We start from the raw sequence: 17,779 nt of genomic DNA on the forward strand, positions 1-17,779 counted from the left end.
CCCCAGCCCGGCCCCGTCTGGGACCTGCAAGACCCCCCGGGAAGGGGCAGAGCCCCCAGCCCGGCCCCGTCTGGGACCTGCACCAACCCCCCGGGAAGGGGCAGAGCCCCCAGCCCGGCCCCGTCTGGGACCTGCACCGACCCCCCGGGAAGGGGCAGAGCCCCCAGCCCGGCCCCGTCTGGGACCTGCACCGACCCCCCGGGAAGGGGCAGAGCCCCCAGCCCGGCCCCGTCTGGGACCTGCACCGACCACCCGGGAAGGGGCAGAGCCCCCAGCCCGGCCCCGTCTGGGACCTGCACCGACCCCCCGGGAAGTCCTGGGCTATCCACGGCAGGAGGCAGGTGCAGAGGGATCAGCTCATCACCGGCCCCAGGTCAGCACCCGGCAGGGCCGGACGTTCAGCCACCATGGGGACCCGTGGGGCAGAGACAGATGCAATGAAGGGCGTGTCTGAGGCAGACGGCCCGAGAGCATGGAGAACATGCCTGGCCTGCGGCATTGCACGGGGCACACAGGTTGGAGGGCTCCAGCAGAGGGACCTGGCTCCAACTGACAGGTCTGGGTCTCCCCAAACACCTCCCAGCTCGTGGAGCACACAGGCTGGCACTGCTGTGTGCCCAGCGAGGCAGCTAGCCCACCTGAACCGAGCGAGAAGACCAGCGACACTGAGAGAAACCCCCGCTCCCGCCTGCTGGCTGCACGCACCCTGGGGACCCGGGACCACGGCCAGCCGGGAGGAGAGGGAACCGCATCCTCTGCCCTCTCCTGCCTAGAAACCCTCCCTCTGACCCTCGCCCGGCTGCTCCTGACAGACCCTGCCTGGGCGCGGGGCTGAAATGGTGGCTGCATGGTAGACAATTACAAATGTCTTAACGTGGGATTTTGCCAAGCGTTGTCTGTGAGATGCTGCACCACTGTGAGATGCTCCAGAGTGCACAGCCAGGGGTCAGCGTGGGGGTGGGGGGGTCCCGGCTGCAGAGCGCACAGCCAGGGGTCAGCGTGGGGGTGGGGGGGTCCCGGCTGCAGAGCGCACAGCCAGGGGTCAATGTAGGGGTGGGGGGGTCCCGGCTGCAGAGCGTACAGCCAGGGGTCAGTGTGGGGGTGGGGGGGTCCCGGCTGCAGAGCTCACAGCCAGGGGTCAGCGTGGGGGTGGGGGGGTCCCGGCTGCAGAGCGCACAACCAGGGGTCAACATGGGGGTGGGGGGGTCCCGGCTGCAGAGCTCACAGCCAGGGGTCAGCGTGGGGGTGGGGGGGTCCCGGCTGCAGAGCGCACAGCCAGGGGTAAACGTGGGGGTGGGGGGGTCCCGGCTGCAGAGCGCACAGCCAGGGGTCAGCGTGGGGGTGGGGGGTCCCGACTGCAGAGCTCACAGCCAGGGGTCAGCGTGGGGGTGGGGGGTCCCGGCTGCAGAGCTCACAGCCAAGGGTCAGCGTGGGGGTCCCGGCTGCAGAGCTCACAGCCAAGGGTCAGCGTGGGGGTGGGGGTGTCCCGGCTGCAGAGCTCACAGCCAGGGGTCAACATGGGGGTGGGGTGTCCCGGCTGCAGAGCTCACAGCCAGGGGTCAGCGTGGGGGTGGGGGGGTCCCGGCTGCAGAGCGCACAGCCAGGGGTCAGCGTGCGGGTGGGGTGTCCCGGCTGCAGAGCGCACAGCCAGGGGTCAACGTGGCGGGGGGGGGGTCCCGGCTGCAGAGCGCACAGCCAGGGGTCAGCGTGGGGGTGGGGGGTCCCGGCTGCAGAGCTCACAGCCAGGGGTCAGCGTGGGGGTGGGGGTGGAGCCTGACTCTTGGAGGCTCCGTGGGGGGCTCAGTATGGATGCTCAAGTCTCCAGGAGGCCTTTAACAGTTTATAAGTTTCACTGTAGAATCCATTGGCAGAGAAATCACAGGAACTGAGATTTCTCTGAAATATTTAGTGCCCTCTTTTTCTGTGCAGCATGACACACCCCAGCCTGGGTCTTGCCATGATGTGTACAGCCCAGCTGTGACCCCCCCCCCCCGCCTACGGCCCAAAAGTGACCCCCACCCCGTGTACGGCCCGGCTGTGACTCCCCATCCTGCGTACGGCCCACCTGTGACCCCTCCTCCCATGTACGGCCCGGCTGTGACCCCTTGTCACGGAGTGTGGGGGAGCCCAGGCCCTGCACCCCTCTTCCTGGGATTCACTGAGGCTCTCAGCCAGCCAGTAAAACGGAAGGTTTATTGGACAACAGGAACACAGCCCCCAACAGAGCTTGTGGGTACACCCAGGACCCCTCAGTCACGTCCTTCTGGGGGAGCAGGGAGCTTAGACCCCAGCCCTGGAGTTCCCTGCGTTCCTCCACCCAGCCCCAAACTGAAACTAAACCCACCCAGCAGGCTCCCTCCTGCAGCCTCTGTTCACATTCCCAGGCAGAGGTGTTACCTCCCCCTCCCCCTCCTGGCTCAGGTGACAGGCTCTCAGGTCTCCCCTCCCTAGTGAAACTCCCCTGCCACATTCCCAGGGCAACACCACTCCCTACTGTGTCATACTCCTCCTCCCAGTACGGCCCGGCTGTGACCCCCATCCACGTACGGCCTGGCTGTGACCCCCATCCCGTGTACGGCCCAGCTGTGACCCCTCCTCCCACGTACAACCCAGCTGTGACCCCCATCCTGTGTACGGCCGAGCTGTGATCCCCCCATTCCACGTATGGCCCAGCTGTGACCCCCCCCCTCACTGCTATCCCAAGGAAGAGCTCTTGGGAGTACCAGAATCGACACGTTTCAAGAGCTAAGGAAAACACCCACCACTATTTATGTAGGACCTAACAAAAACAATGTGGTGTGTGCTTGGGCCCCAGCAGCTGGCTTGGCTGCACCAGTGAATGAGGCAGCAGCTCTCCTGTATGTGGGCAGGGGCAGCCTGTGGTGACCCCCTGCCATGCAAGGCCAGGGGCTGTGATTTAGGGCTCTGCAATCCGACCCGAACCTGAGAGGACCCAACTCCACGTGTCAGGTTCAGGTCAGGTCAGAAAAGAACCAGACCCGCTTGGCTTGGCTTGGGAAGTGTCTGCTCACAGCCCCCTGCCCATGGCATGGCAAAGGGGGAACCCTCCCAGGCCCTGCTCCGAGGGCAAGGCAGTGGCGGTGCTGACTCAGGACTGGGGGGAGGCTTGGGTGCAGGTTGGGTCCTGCTCGGGCCAGGTGTTTTCGGGCCCGGGTCGGACTTTAGAACGAGGCCCAAGCAGACCTTTCCCGCGATGCACGGGGGCGCTGCGGTGGCTGGGAGAGCATGGGAGCATGAGACATCTGCCCTGTGGGCCAGAGAAGGAGGGTTTCAGCTCCTTGGCTCAGAGGGCCCTGCAGCCCAGCGACAGCCAGGAACTGAGCCCTGCAGCCCCTGGCTACCAGGGGAAGCTGCTGCAGCCCCCAGCGTGGGGCCAGCTGGAGGGGCAGTAAAAGGGTTAAGAGCAAGCTTCCTCTCCCTTCTCCCCACTTGGCACCAGCCCAGGCTGGGCCCTGCCCCACGCCTCACTCACAGCTTCCGCCTGCCTGCACAGCCGGGAAATGCCTCTTGGCTCATACTGGCTGCGGAGCAGGGAATCCCCTGGCTGGCCGCGGCAAGGGATTTCCTGCAGCACTGGTGCCCGGGTGCGGCCCTCGGGAGCTGGCGTCCTGCCTCCGCAGCTCAGCGCCAGGATGGGCAGGGAGCAGGGCGGGGCCCTGCTGGCTGCCCAGCTCACCCTCTGAGGCGTTGCCTCCCACAGGCCCTGGGACAACCAGACCCATAGCAAGGGGGCAACAGGACTCCTAGGAGAGCGAGAGAGGGGTTAAAAACCAGAAGACCTGAGTCTGGTCCTGCCTCCAAAGCTCTGCAGGCCCTTTCCCCTCTGCACAGCAGCCTCCCCCCACCCCCCTCACCTGACACCCTGACCCTGAACCACTAGGCTGTGAGAGTTGGGCTTTGGGTACGTGCAGATGTCCCTCCCCTCACCACACGCTGCTCCCCCAGGGAATCCCAGCCCCAGGGAGCCCCAGCCCCATGGGCCTCAGCAGTCATTGTTGCTCTCCTGGGACAGTTAACGAACCTCAGCCTAGAACCACAGCAATTATCAATGGCAAAGCCCAGCGAGATCACCTAGTCCACCCTGATTTATCCAGCACACAGGGTTCTAAAGTATCTGTCGCCGTTCAGGAAAGGTCCTGACTAGCCGTTACTGCGGAAACTCAGTGGAGACCTCTGTGCAATGTGCAGCTGTGGTCGAAAAAGCAAAGCAGATGTCAGGATGCATAAGGAATAGGATGAGGTGCATAATAATGCCATTATATAAACCAACGGGGCAGCCTCCTCTGGGGACTGCGTACTGTACGTGTCTCCCCCGCACACCTAGTTTTAGGTGACAAATCTGAGGAACTGTCCCAGATTGAGGTGTCATTAGAGGAGGTTTTGGAACAAATTGATACACTAAACAGTAGTAAGTCACCAGGACCAGATGGGATTCACCCCAGTGTTCTGAAGGAACTCAGATGTGAAATTGCAGAACTACTAACTGTGGTCTGTGAGCCATCACTCAAACCAGCCTCTGCACCAGATGACGGGAGGAGAGCTAATGTGACACTGACTTTTAAAACAAGCTCCAGAGGTGATCCCGGCAATCACAGGCCAGTCAGCCTGGCTTCAGTACTAAGGAAACTGGTTGAAACAAGAGTAAAGAATAAAATTGTCAGACACACAGAGATTAACATAATTTGCTGGGGAAGAGTCAACATGGTTTTTGTAAAGGGAAATCATGCCTCACCCATCTACTAGAATTCTTTGAGGGGTCAACAAGCATGTGGACAAGGGGGAGCCAGTGGATATAGTGTACTTAGATTTTCAGAAAGCCTTTGACAAGCAAGGTCTCTCACCAAAGGCTCTTAAGCAGTATAAGCTGTCATGGGATAAGAGGGAAGGTCCTCTCCTGGATCAGGAACTGATTAAAAGTCAGGAAGAGAAGCTTACTCACCTCGTGCCATAACTGCAGTTCTTCGGATGTGTGTCCCTGTGGGTGCTCCACTCCAGGTGTCAGAGCGTCCCGGTGCCACTGATCGGAGATTTTCGGTAGCAGTGCCTGGTCGGGACACATGTGCCCAGTAGCTGTCTTGTGGTGCAACTAGGGCCCGCATGTCTCGAGCCCCCCGGTTCCTTCTCTACTGTAGAGTCTTTATTGCGAACTCCAAAGAAGGGGGAAGGAGGGTGGGTAATGGAGCACCCACTGGGACACACATCTCGAAGAACATGTTACTGCCCAACCTCGTCTTTTTTGAGTGCTGCCCCTGTGGGTTCTCACTTCAGGTGAATGCAGAGCGATGTCCTCATGAGGATGGAAGGGACTTTGGAGTGGAGTTAGTAGCTGAGGCTAGTACCGTGAGGCCTAGTCTTGTGTCTGAGCTTGAACCGAGAGTAATTGCATAGTGGTTTGTGAATGTATGTTCAGAGGCCCAGGTGGCCGCCCTGCAGATGTCTAGAATGGGCACATTGTGCAGAAATGCTATGGAGGTAGCTAAAGCTCTTGTCCAGTGGGTTCTGATGCCCAGAGGGGCTTCAGAGTTGTGTAGTGAATAGCATTTATGGGCAGGACTGCCTCTTGAACATTAGTGTGTGGTTTTGGGTGGAATGTAGGTAAGTGAAATGGTTGGTTGAGGTGGAACAAAGACGATATTTTGGGTATAAATTTAGGATGTGTTCTAAGCAGAGCACGAATAGGGGCGAACGCTCCAGGCCCCGCACTTTGGGGGGGCCTCTGTGATGTTATGAGTGTAATATAATATCTCATTGAGAGGTGACAGGGCCAGAAAGAGTTAATTAACTCACAGACTGACCTGACCCATGGCCGAACTTTAGAGACTGGTTAGGAAGAGATGTAAATGAACAAAGCTTTGAAATGCAGCCTGCATTGTTAGAGATAGAAGAGTAGATGTTTGTTCAGGTCTTGTGATGTAAGCAAACAAGTCTTGTCGATGGCTATGGCTTTGATTCAAAGATCAAAAAAGGAATATTAACATTTAGGAAGATACTTGAGTGAAATAGTATTATTGTCTCTATATGTCACTGGGAAGGTTGTGATAACCTGTATCTGAACTGTTTAATGGATAAATTATCCTGTGCTAATTGCCAGGATGTCTGGAAGAAGAAAAGTTAAGCTATTGTTTTCTCAGGCCAAAAGACTGCAGGAAATGTATAAAAACCCTGGGACACGAACCTTCTTCATCTCAGATCTGCTTTGGGTTTCAAGAAGGGGAAACCCTAAGCCATAAGGATTAAGATCCCCAGTCACTGACTGGAGTCACCCTGAACATGGACATTGATCTATAACCTATGGACTATTTCTAAAAGGACTTTTGGCCACTACAAACTCATCTCTGCTCTGTAGCTGAACCTCAAGAATTGAACTCAAGTCTGTCTGTATATTGATCTTTTAACCAACATGCTCTCTCTCTCTCTCCTTTTTTAATAAATGTTAGTTTCGTTAATAAGAATTGATTGCAAGCGTGTATTTGGGGTAAAATCTGAGTTATCATTTGACCTGGGTCTGGGGCTTGGTCCTTTGGGGTCAGGAGAACCTTTTCTTTTCTATGATGAAATAAGATTTTCAGAATTGATCATCCTATGCTTGACAGGTGTGTCTGGATGGAGGCTGGAGGCTGGGCACTTTAAGGGAACGGCATTATTTGGACGTCTGAGTAACCAGGGAGGGGCTATAGAAGCTGGTTTGGGCTGGCTGGGTAAAGCTCAGTAGTGGAATAGCCGCCAGCGTTTGGGGTTTGTCTGCCCCGGTCTGTTTGCAGTTCACCCTGACTGAGTGACCTCAGCTGCCCCGTCACAGCCTCGCCTCCTGCTTCAGCCTCATGGTGTCAGATGGGGTGAGGACAGCAGCGGTCCGCCTTGAGCAGAGCAGGCAGAGGCTGCCAGCGAGCAGGAGGCAGCGTGGTGCATCTGGCTCTGTCTCCTCCCGGCGGCTCACACCCCTTGGCATAGCTGGAGGGGAGCGGGCCTCGGCAGGCCCAGATCAGGGGTTTCTGGCTGCCGCGTAGATAGCTGGGCTCCCCCACGGCTCCTGCCGGGACCGGGGCAGCGCTGGCGGGAGGGTGATGAGCACACAGTTCCCATGCCCCATGCGCTCACCCCGACCCTGCCATTATTCGAATGCGGAGGCCGGGGAGGGTGGGGGTCCCAGCCTAGGCTGGGCAGGAGGCACTCCCGAGCACCAGTGGGTGCGCCTTGCTCCAGGTAAGCCTCCTCGGCCCATGCCCCATGGAGCAGCTGGAGCCCCATTGCTCCCACCAGCGCGCCCCCTGCCCACCCCCACCAGCACCCCCGGGGGAGACCCAGTGCGCCCCTGCCCCCAGGAGGGCCCATACAGGCTGATTTGTCCCGGGCCCCGCACCTGCTAGGGACGGCCCTGGTTCTAAGTGTCCTTAAAGAATATTGTGTATGGGTGGTGAGCCATGAGAGCCCCTATCTCACTGACTCTTCGTGCCAATGTAATGGCGACCAGGAATGCCACTTTCATAGGTAAGTGAAGTAATGAGCATGTGGCTAGGGGTTCAAAAGGGGCTCTGGTTAGACTTTTAAGAACCAGATTTAAGTCCCATTCAGACGTGGGTTCTCAGATATCTGGGTACATATTCTGTATGCCCGTTAGGAATCTCTTGGTAATCGGGTGGGCGAATACCAACGTCCCCTCTACCTGTTGGAAGGCTGTGATGGCCGCAAGGTGAACTCCAAGTAAACTCATAGCGAGCCCTGAGTTCTTTAGGGATAATAAATAACCCATGATTAGAGGAAGTGGTGCCCGGCTTGCAGATATTTGCTTGTTTTGGCACCACAGAAAATCTTTTCCATTTTTGGAGGTAGGTAGTACGTCTGCTGTGCTTTCTACTGTTTATTACCACTTGTTTTACCTGTTCCGAGCAGGCCCGTTTCCCAGGGCAGAGCCATGAAGTAGCCATACCTTCAGGTGAAGTCTCTCCGGATCCAGGTGGAGGACTTGACCATCGTCCTGGGAGAGAACATTCCGTAGGCAAGGGAGAGTGAACGGTGTGCAGATCGCTATGCGTGTCGTCTGGTAAGGGAACCAAGTCTGTCTGGGCCATGCTGGTACTATGAGTATTATTTTGGCTTGTCGTTTCATATTTTATGTATCACTCTGGAGATCAGAGGTAACAGTGGGAATGCGTATAGGAGAGGAGCGTTCCATTTGGTGAGAAAAGCATGCCCCATGGATTGTGCTCTGAGTCCTACTTGTGAGCAAAACTTTGGGCATTTCTTGTTTACTGATGTCACGGACAGGTCTATGTGTGGGGATCCCCACATGTGAAAAATGTGTTGTGTTATTTCGTCTTTCAGTTCCCATTTGTGCTCTTGGGAAACCTGTGCTTAAAGTGTCCGCCATCAGTTCAGTCAGCCTGGGAGGTATGCTGCTGTAACAGAGGTGTTGTGTTTTATGCACCAGTTCCATAGTTTTAGGACCTCTGTGCATAAGGAGTGGAAACGTGTCCCAACCTAACAATTTATATAGAACATACACACGGTGTTGTCTGTCAGGATCCTTATAGTTTTGCCTCCTATAATAGATAGGAGGAAATGTAGGCACGCGTGATGGACCGCGCGTAATTCGAGCAGGTTGATGTGTAAGTGTGTTTCTGTGGGGGACCACTTGCCTTGGGTTGTACGTTGGTGTAGGTGAGCTCCCCGTCCAATAAGTGAGGCATCTGCTGTGATTTGTATGGATGGTGGATCTTGCTGGAATGGGATGCCTGAGTACACGTTTGTTGGGTTTGTCCACCCTCGTAGTGACTGTAGGACTTCTGTGGTCGGCGTGAGTCGTTTGTGTAGGCTGTGAGTTCGTGGAACATACACTGAGTTCAGCCACCCTTGAAAACAGCGCAAGTGTAGTCTGGCATGTTTCACAACAAAACTGGTGGTCGCCATGTGTCCCAGGAGTCGTAGGCAGGTACGTGCAGACACACACGGGCTGTCTGAGATCACTGATATGAGGGAGGTCAGCGCTGTGAATCGGGGCATCGGTAGTGAACCTTTGGCCTCTAGTGAGTCCAGGTGCGCTCCGCTGAAGTCCAGTTGTTGTGCTGGAGTTAGGGTAGATTTATTTTTGTTGATCTGTAGCCCTAGGGAGTGAAACAGAGGGATGGTTTGTCGAGTGATGTGTAATGTTTCTGTCCTGGTAGGGCCGTTTAGTAGGCAATCGTCTAAGTATGGGAATTTCAATATTCCCTGTCTGTGCAGATAAGCACCTACCACCACAAGGGTTTTGGTAGAGTCTCGTGGAGCTGTCGACAGTCCGAATGACAGTACTCTATATTGGAAGTGATCTTGTCCCACTGTGAATCATAGGAATCATTTGTGAGAGGAATGGATGGAAATGTGGAAATATGCATCTTGTAGGTCGAGGGCTGAGAACCAGTCCCCCTGTTACAGCGCTGGGATGATCGAGTTCAGTGTGACCATTTTGAATCTGTGGGTGTGGACAAATTTGTTCAGTTTTCTGAGATCGAGTATGGGTCTCCAACCTCCGTTTTTCTTTTGAGTCAGGAAATAACGGGAGTAAAACCCTTTCCCTCTGTGTTGTGTTGGAACTTTTTCCATGGCCCCTAATTGTAGAGGGGTGATCTACTTCTTCTCTCAATAGATGCTTGTGAGAAGAGTCTTTGAAGAGGGACAGGGAAGGGGTGGGTAGATGGGATGGAGGTAAAGGGGATGTTATAACCCGTTTGGATGATCTCCAAAACCCAGTGGTCTGTGGTGATAGTGTCCCACATAGGGTAGAATGGTTGGAGTCGATGACCAAAAATTTGGGTTGCTCATTCTAGTGGTGTTGGTGGTTGAGGGAGGTCAGTCAGGCCCTTGACCAACGTTTTAAAACTGCAGTTTGTTTGGTGGCGGTTGGGATGTGGCAGTCTGAGATTGGTTATGGCGACAACTCTGTGGTCTGTTTCTTTGTCTTTGTCCATCGTATGGCCTCTGTTGGCCCTGCAATGTGTTGTCTCTGTTCTGATTGTATGGTTGATATCTTCTGTTGTGGGGGGGGGGCGGGGATGTATATCCCAAGGGTTCTTAGTGTCGCTCTAGAGTCCTTCATGGAGTGGAGGACCACATCCGTCTTAGCGGAGAAGAGCTTGTCTCTGTCAAAGGGAAGATTGTCAACCTTGTGTTGTAGTTCTCTGGCGATGCCCGATGAATGAAGCCATGATGCTCTGCGCATGTTGCCATCATGTGTGCTGCTGTGTCTGCCACGTCGAGGGATGCCTGGAGCGCTGTTCTAGCAATAAGTTGTCCCTCATTGACAATGGCCCGAAATTGTTCTCTTTTTTCCTCAGGGACATCCTGTACAAATTCTGTCAATTTGGTGTAGTTGTCATGGTCACAGTTTGAGAGCAATGCTGTATAGTTAGCTGTGCGGAATTGTAGGGTCGCTGAAGTGTAAATGTTGCGTCCTATGAAGTCTAATCTCTTCCAATCCTTGTCCAGGGGTGTGGATTTGAATGGAGATTGTTTGCCCTGTCGGTTAACTGCCTCCACTACGAATGAGTTTGGTTGTGGGTGTGAGAACAGGAAATACACCGGACCCTCGATAGAACGCATCTCTATATAGTGAAAATTTGCATATAATGCGGTCGTGGCCATGGATCTCAAATTTAATTACTTTAATTGCAATTCATTTTAATGTGGTCCCCGCGTTAATGCGGTACCACACATGGATCCCAAATCCTGCGTTCTAGCAAGGGTCCTGTGTACATTCCCTTATTTGGTATGAGGTATTTCCTGTCTGTATGTTTCTTGGTTGGGGGAACGGTGGCAGGAGTTTGCCACACCATGTCAGCGGGTTCCAGCAAGGCGTCATTGATGGGCAATGCAATCTTCAACGTAGAGGAAGTGTGTAGGGTCTTAAGGAGTTGGTGTTGTGTCTCCTGTTCCTCTTCAAGAGGAATGTTCTGACTCTGAGCCACCTGCTGCAATAGCTCCTGAAATTGTTTAAAGTCACCTGTAGTCGCAGGAGGTGGGAGCATAACGGCTTCATCAAGGGAAGAAGAGGAGTTGTGCTCTGGGGACGCCTCCTGTTCCGTAGTGTCATCCCACTCTTCCTCCCCTTCCTCTCTTACCGCACAGGGTTCGGGTACTGACTTGGTGCAGAGCGTACGGGCTTCCTGTGGGAAGAGGGAGGTCTGTGGAATTGAGACCTGTCGGCTGCCCATGGATCCCATGGTGGCCATTGGATGGGAAATGGCATGGGAGGGCACATCCAGTGGTTAGCGAGCCGTGGTGGTAGGTCCCTGGTGCTCTCTTCCCTGGGTCTATAATGAGGTTCAGTGCCTGTGGGGGAGGAGTGTCCCAAAGAGAAGACTGCCTCCTCTGTGTCATCATTCTCATCACTTGAGAAAGGGAGAATCAGGTTGGCCCAGTGCCATCGGTACCAGTCAGCAGCCGGTCTCGAGTAGGGAGATCCGGGTGTCGATGACGCTTGCCTGTCAGATACCTGTATTAGGGGGATCAGTGCTGACACAGATGGTGCCATATCCTGCCATGCCACCTCCTCATGTAGGAGCGAGGTCAGTGCAGACCTTCTGTGCGTAGCCTTCCTCGGTGCCGCGGTCGTCGGTTCTGGCGGTTCCGTGGTCGGCGCCAATGAACTCGGTGCTGGAGGGGGAGCCATCATGTGTGGCAGAGGTTGTGGTACTGAGCCCTTTGCAGGGGTAATCAGTGCAGTGGAGGAGTAGGCCATTTTGTGCCTGCCACTCGACTCCTTCGTCCTGCCTTAGGTGCCCAGTGCATCAACCGTGCTTGCTCTGGATGAGGTCAGAACCGCAGTTAGAGATCTCGCCGAAGACTGTTTCTTTTTTAACAGTTCTCAGCTCGGTGACGATGTGGCCCTTTTCCTCGATTTTACAGAGGAGATGGCACTTAGTCTGTCAGCAAAGGCTGTGCCCAGAGTGTCCCTTGTTGTGGTCTGTCCAGGGTCCGAGGCAGGCGTTAGGGATTTCTCAATTAAAATGAGTTTGAGTTGAAGGTCCCTATCTCTCCTTGCCCTAGTGTTGCAGTGAGCGCACTTCTGTGGTATGTGCGACTCGCCTAAGCATCAGACACAAAGGGAGTGTCAATCCAATCAGAGATTGGTACTGCGTCTTTGCAAGAAGTGCACCTTTCAAAACCTGGGGAGCCAGGCATATCTGAAAACGTCCCTGTCAAAAACTGCGGGATGCAAGCGGGTTTTTTGTTTGTTTGTTTTTTTAGGGAATCTAACTGGTTAAAATGGAAAAACCTTGGTCAACTATAAAGTAACTAACTGTTGAGGACTAAACTTAACTAATAACTATTTCTAACTCTTTCCTGAGGATGTTGTGACACGGGCGTTGGAGCTCTGTGTGCAGCTAAGGACGGCTGAGAAGGAACTGAGAGAGACGGGACATGCGGGCACTAGTTGAGTCGCCAGCGACACCATGAGCTGGTTACTGAGCCCGCGCATCCCGACCAGGCACTGCTACTGAAAATCTCTGATCAGCGTGCCGGGATGCACTGACACCTGAGTGGAACACCCACAGGGACAGCATTCGAAGAAGAAACAAAGGATAGGAAATAAATGGTCAGTTTTTACAGTGGGAGAGAGGTAAATAGTGGGGTTTCCCAGAGATCTGTACTGGGACCTGTGCTGTTCAACAAAGAATCATAGAATTAATAGAATCACAGAATATTAGGGTTGGAAGAGACCTCAGGAGGTCATCTAGTCCAACCCCTGCTCAAAGCAGGACCAACACCAACTAAATCATCCCAGCCAGGGCTTTGTCAAGCCGGGCCTTAAAAACCTCAAAGGATGGAGATTCCACCACCTTCCTAGGTAACCGATTCCAGTGCTTCACCACCCTCCTAGTGAAATAGTGTTTCCTAATATCCAACCTAGACCTCCCCCACTGCAACTTGAGACCATTGCTCCTTGTTCTGTCATCTGCCATCACTGAGAACAGCCGAGCTCCATCCTCTTTGGAACCTTCCTTCTGGTAGTTGAAGGCTGCTATCAAATCCCCCCTCACTCTTCTCTTCTGCAGACTAAATAACCCCAGTTCCCTCAGCCTCTCCTTGTAAATCATATTCATAAATGAACTAGAAAAAGGGGTAAACAGTGAGATGGCAAAATTTGCAGACGATACACAATTACTCAAGATAGTTAAGTCCAAAGCAGACTGCGAAGAGTTACAAAGGGATCTTACAAAACTGGGGTGACTGGGAAAGAAAATGGCAGATGAAATTCACTGTTGATAAATGCAAAGTAGTGCACATTGGCAAACATAATCCCAGCTGCATGTACAAAATGATGGGGTCTAAATTAACTGTTACCTCTCAAGAAAGGGATCTTGGAGTCATCGTGGATAGTTCTCTGAAAACATCTGCTCAAAATGCAGCAGCAGTGAAAAAAGCTAACAGCATGTTACGTAAGGGATAGAGAATATGACAGAAAATATAATAATGCCACTATATACATCCATGGTATGCCCACACTTGGAATCCTATGTGCAGCTCTGCTCACCCCATCTCAAAAAAGATATATTAGAATTGGAAAAAGTACAGAGAAGGACAAGAAAAATGTTTAAGGGTATGGAACAGCTTTCATATAAGGAAAGATTACAAAGGCCTGGGACTGTTCATCTAAGAAGGGGATATGATAGAGGTCTATAAAATCAAGAATCATCATCATCATGTTCCCATTAGCCCTCTGGCATTTAGGGCAGCAACAAAGCTCCTCCACTCCTGTCTGTTTCTGGCAAAATCATGACTGGTGTGGAGAGAGTGAATAGGAAAGTGTTATTTATCCCTTCACATAACACAAGAACCAGGGGTCACCCGATGAAATTAATAGGAAGAAGGTTGAAAACAAACGCAAGGAAGTATTTGTTCACACAACGCAGTCAATCTGTGGAACTCATTGCCAGGGGATGTTGTGAATCATAGAATCATAGAATATCAGGTTTGGAAGGGTCCTCAGGAGGTCATCTAGTCCAACCCCCTGCTCAAAGCAGGACCAATCCCCAAATAATTATCCCAGCCAGGGATTTGTCAAGCCTGACCTCAAAAACTTCTAAGGAAGGAGATTCTACCACCTCCCTAGGTAACGCATTCCAGTGTTTCACCACCCTCCTAGTGAAAAAGTTTTTCCTAATATCCAACCTAAACCTCCCCCACTGCAACTTGAGACCATTACTCCTTGTCCTGTCCTCTTCTACCACTGAGAATAGTCTAGAACCATCCTCTCTGGAACCACCTCTCAGGTAGTTGAAAGCAGCTATCAAATCCCCCCTCATTCTTCTCTTCTGCAGACTAAACAATCCCAGTTCCCTCAGCTTCTCCTCATAAGTCATGTGTTCCAGACCCCTAATCATTTTTGTTGCCCTTCGCTGGACTCTCTCCAATTTATCCACATCCTTCTAGTAGTGTGGGGCCCAAAACTGGACACAGTACTCCAGATGAGGCCTCACCAATGTCGAATAGAGGGGGACGATCACATCCCTCGATCTGCTCGCTATGCCCCTACTTATACATCCCAAAATGCCATTGGCCTTCTTGGCAACAAGGGCACACTGCTGACTCATATCCAGCTTCTTGTCCACTGTCACCCCTAGGTCCTTTTCCGCAGAACTGCTGCCGAGCCATTCGGTCCCTAGTCTGTAGCTGTGCATTGGGTTCTTCCGTCCTAAGTGCAGGACCCTGCACTTATCCTTATTGAACCTCATCAGATTTCTTTTGGCCCAATCCTCCAATTTGTCTAGGTCCCTCTGTATCCTATCCCTGCCCTCCAGCGTATCTACCTCTCCTACCAGTTTAGTATCATCCACAAATTTGCTGAGAGTGCAATCCACACCATCCTCCAGATCATTGATGAAGATATTGAACAAAACCGGCCCCAGGACCGACCCCTGGGGCACTCCACTTGACACCGGCTGCCAACTAGACATGGAGCCATTGATCACTACCCGTTGAGCCCGACAATCTAGCCAGCTTTCTACCCACCTTATAGTGCATTCATCCAGCCCATACTTCTTTAACTTGCTGACAAGAATACTGTGGGAGACCGTGTCAAAAGCTTTGCTAAAGTCAAGAAACAATAAATCCACTGCTTTCCCTTCATCCACAGAACCAGTAATCTCATCATAGAAGGCGATTAGATTAGTCAGGCATGACCTTCCCTTGGTGAATCCATGCTGACTGTTCCTGATCACTTTCCTGTCATGTAAGTGCTTCAGGATTGATTCTTTGAGGACCTGCTCCATGATTTTTCCGGGGACTGAGGTGAGGCTGACTGGCCTGTAGTTCCCAGGATCCTCCTTCTTCCCTTTTTTAAAGATTGGCACTACATTAGCCTTTTTCCAGTCATCCGGGACTTTCCCCGTTCGCCATGAGTTTTCAAAGATAATGGCCAATGGCTCTGCAATCACAGCCGCCAATTCCTTTAGCACTCTCGGATGCAACTCGTCCGGCCCCATGGACTTGTGCACGTCCAGCTTTTCTAAATAGTCCCTAACCACCTCTTTCTCCACCTTTTTGTGAGCCCCCATTTGAGAGGGGGTGGTGAAGCACTGGAAGGGGTTACCTAGGGAGGTGGTGGAATCTCCGTCCTCAGAGGTGTTTAGGGCCCGGCTTGACAAAGCCCTGGCTGGGATGATTTAGCTGGGGATCTGTCCTGCTCTGGGCAGGGGGTTGGACTAGGTGGCCTCCTGAGGTCCCGTCCAGCCCGGATACCCTATGGTTCTGTGATTTCCCAGGGCCGAGGTGCAGCACAAGTAACGTGTTTTCCCCTACCTCCGCCCCAGGCTCTGGACTCCTCTGACAAGCTGGGCCCAGTTAGGTACCAGGTTTTGGTTCCAAATTACAAATGAAGATGTCTGGCCCCGCGGAACGTGGCATCGGCCGAATATGCATTCAGTGTTGCCAAAGGCATTCATCTGCAGAGGAGGCGATTTCAGAGACAAATTCAGTGCTCATAAAATTAGCGTCTCCTCAGAACCATGAAATGCAGCCCTGCCAACCACTGAAGGGGATTGATGAGTTTATTATTGGAGCTGACAGATTAAACTCTTCAGAGGAGAATAAATTATGCAGATAAGCTATGATGTATTTAGATTGTAACTTATGCTTTTGTTTTCAATGTATTACACCTTTAAATCTGCAGGGACGGGTGTGTCAGCCGAGACCTGCAGCCCTGGCCTGCAGGCCAGCTCATGCTGGTGCAGCGGAGAAGAGCCACTTGTTCTCGCACAGACTTTACCTGGAGTTTTTCTAAGTTTGGTGGCAGCTGGCCTGAGCTGGCTGCTGACAGAGTCTGCTCAGGGATTGCTAGAGGTGCCAGCTGCTGCACATATCCTCACTGGATGGCACCTGACAGGGTCAGGCATTTCAGCACCCTGATTCCTGCCTTCCTTCCACCCCCTTTCTCCCCCGGGATACGACTCTGGCACTGCAGGCTCACAGCAACTGCAGCAGCTTGTGCCATTCGCTGAGCCCCAGAAACACAATCTGAGCAGAGGACAAAGAGATCAAGGACCCTGATCCAGCAGAGAGCACACGGAGAGCCGGTCCCTGCCACAGAGTGGGGAGTCACCTAGCACAAAAACCCACAGCAGCGAGGCTCAGAGCCAAGGACAACTGGTTCGGGCTTCTGCGGCTCGCACTATGAGGCTACAACTAGCCGTGTGGACTTAACTCACTGGGGCTGGAGCCTGGCCTATGCCCCACCCCACTCGGCAGGTGTCAGAGCCCGGCTCCAGCAGGGGCAGGGGCAGGGACACCTGCTGGGCTCTGAGACTTGCTGCTGCTGTGTAGACCTACCCTAGGAGACGCGCCATTGCATTGGCTTCAGACACCAGCGGTTCCAAACTGTGGGTCGGGACTCCAAAGCATTAGACTTGCTGGGACCCATGTCTGAAGCTGAAGCCTGAGCTCCACTCCCACCCAGGGCAGCAGGGCTCAGGCTCCAGCCCCCTCTTCCCCCACGCAGGATGGAGGGGCTTGGGTTCTGCCCCCCGCCCCCCCATCCCCGGGTCAGGTATTAACTTGGCTATCTGAAGGGGGTCACGGTGCAAAGAAGTTTGAGAACCCCTGGGATAGACACAATAACACAAGTGCCCAACATGACAGGCATCCTCGTGCAGCCACAATCAGTTGCCTCTGTTTTCACCTCCTAAAAGTGCAGGCCCTGGGACCCATGGCTTCATCATGCTGGCTTAGTATTGTTGCCCCTCGGCCTGAGATGTTAGCCAAAATCCTGGGCCTTGCCAGGTTGTTTCCGTTAGGAGGAGAAACTGATTATGTGAGGCAGGTATTTCTTTGATGCAAGCCTGTTTATTTACAAACAGCAGGCAGGTTCACGATTTCCAAGCCTACCTCACCAGTCTGTCCTGTGCCCCAAGGAACTCCGTCCCTGATCCCTTTCAGGGCCATGCTCCTGACTGCTTCTCTGGCTTCCTCCCTGACACCAGCACAGATACACACACTGCAGCCAGTCAGTGCCCTAGCCCTGCGTTCAGGATCAGTCCCCAGGGAAACCTCTCTTGCTCAGGACTAACCCTGTGGCCAGTGCCTTGGGTGGTGGCTTCTATTGTTTCTGCTTTTCTACTCCATAAAGGAGCTAATTGCTTCTTCCATTTAACCTGAATGCAAGGTGACAAGCATGCCCATCAGCTTCTGTGATTGCCCATATATCACAGACAGGCTTGCTGGCAGCCACCAACACCTCATCAGAACAGCATCATGAGAAGAGGGAGAATGCAGGGCAAAGAGGCTT

At 53.4% G+C, this 17,779-nt stretch overlaps 1 protein-coding gene across 1 annotated transcript in view; it reads right to left on the reverse strand.

The window, feature by feature from the left end:
- Positions 1–17,779, reverse strand: part of SHANK3 (SH3 and multiple ankyrin repeat domains 3) — a 769,810-nt gene that overhangs the window by 726,373 nt on the left and 25,658 nt on the right. The window lies entirely within an intron of this gene.

The sequence above is a fragment of the Lepidochelys kempii genome, chromosome 1 (assembly GCF_965140285.1).
Source record: "Lepidochelys kempii isolate rLepKem1 chromosome 1, rLepKem1.hap1, whole genome shotgun sequence".
NCBI lineage: Eukaryota > Metazoa > Chordata > Testudines > Cheloniidae > Lepidochelys > Lepidochelys kempii.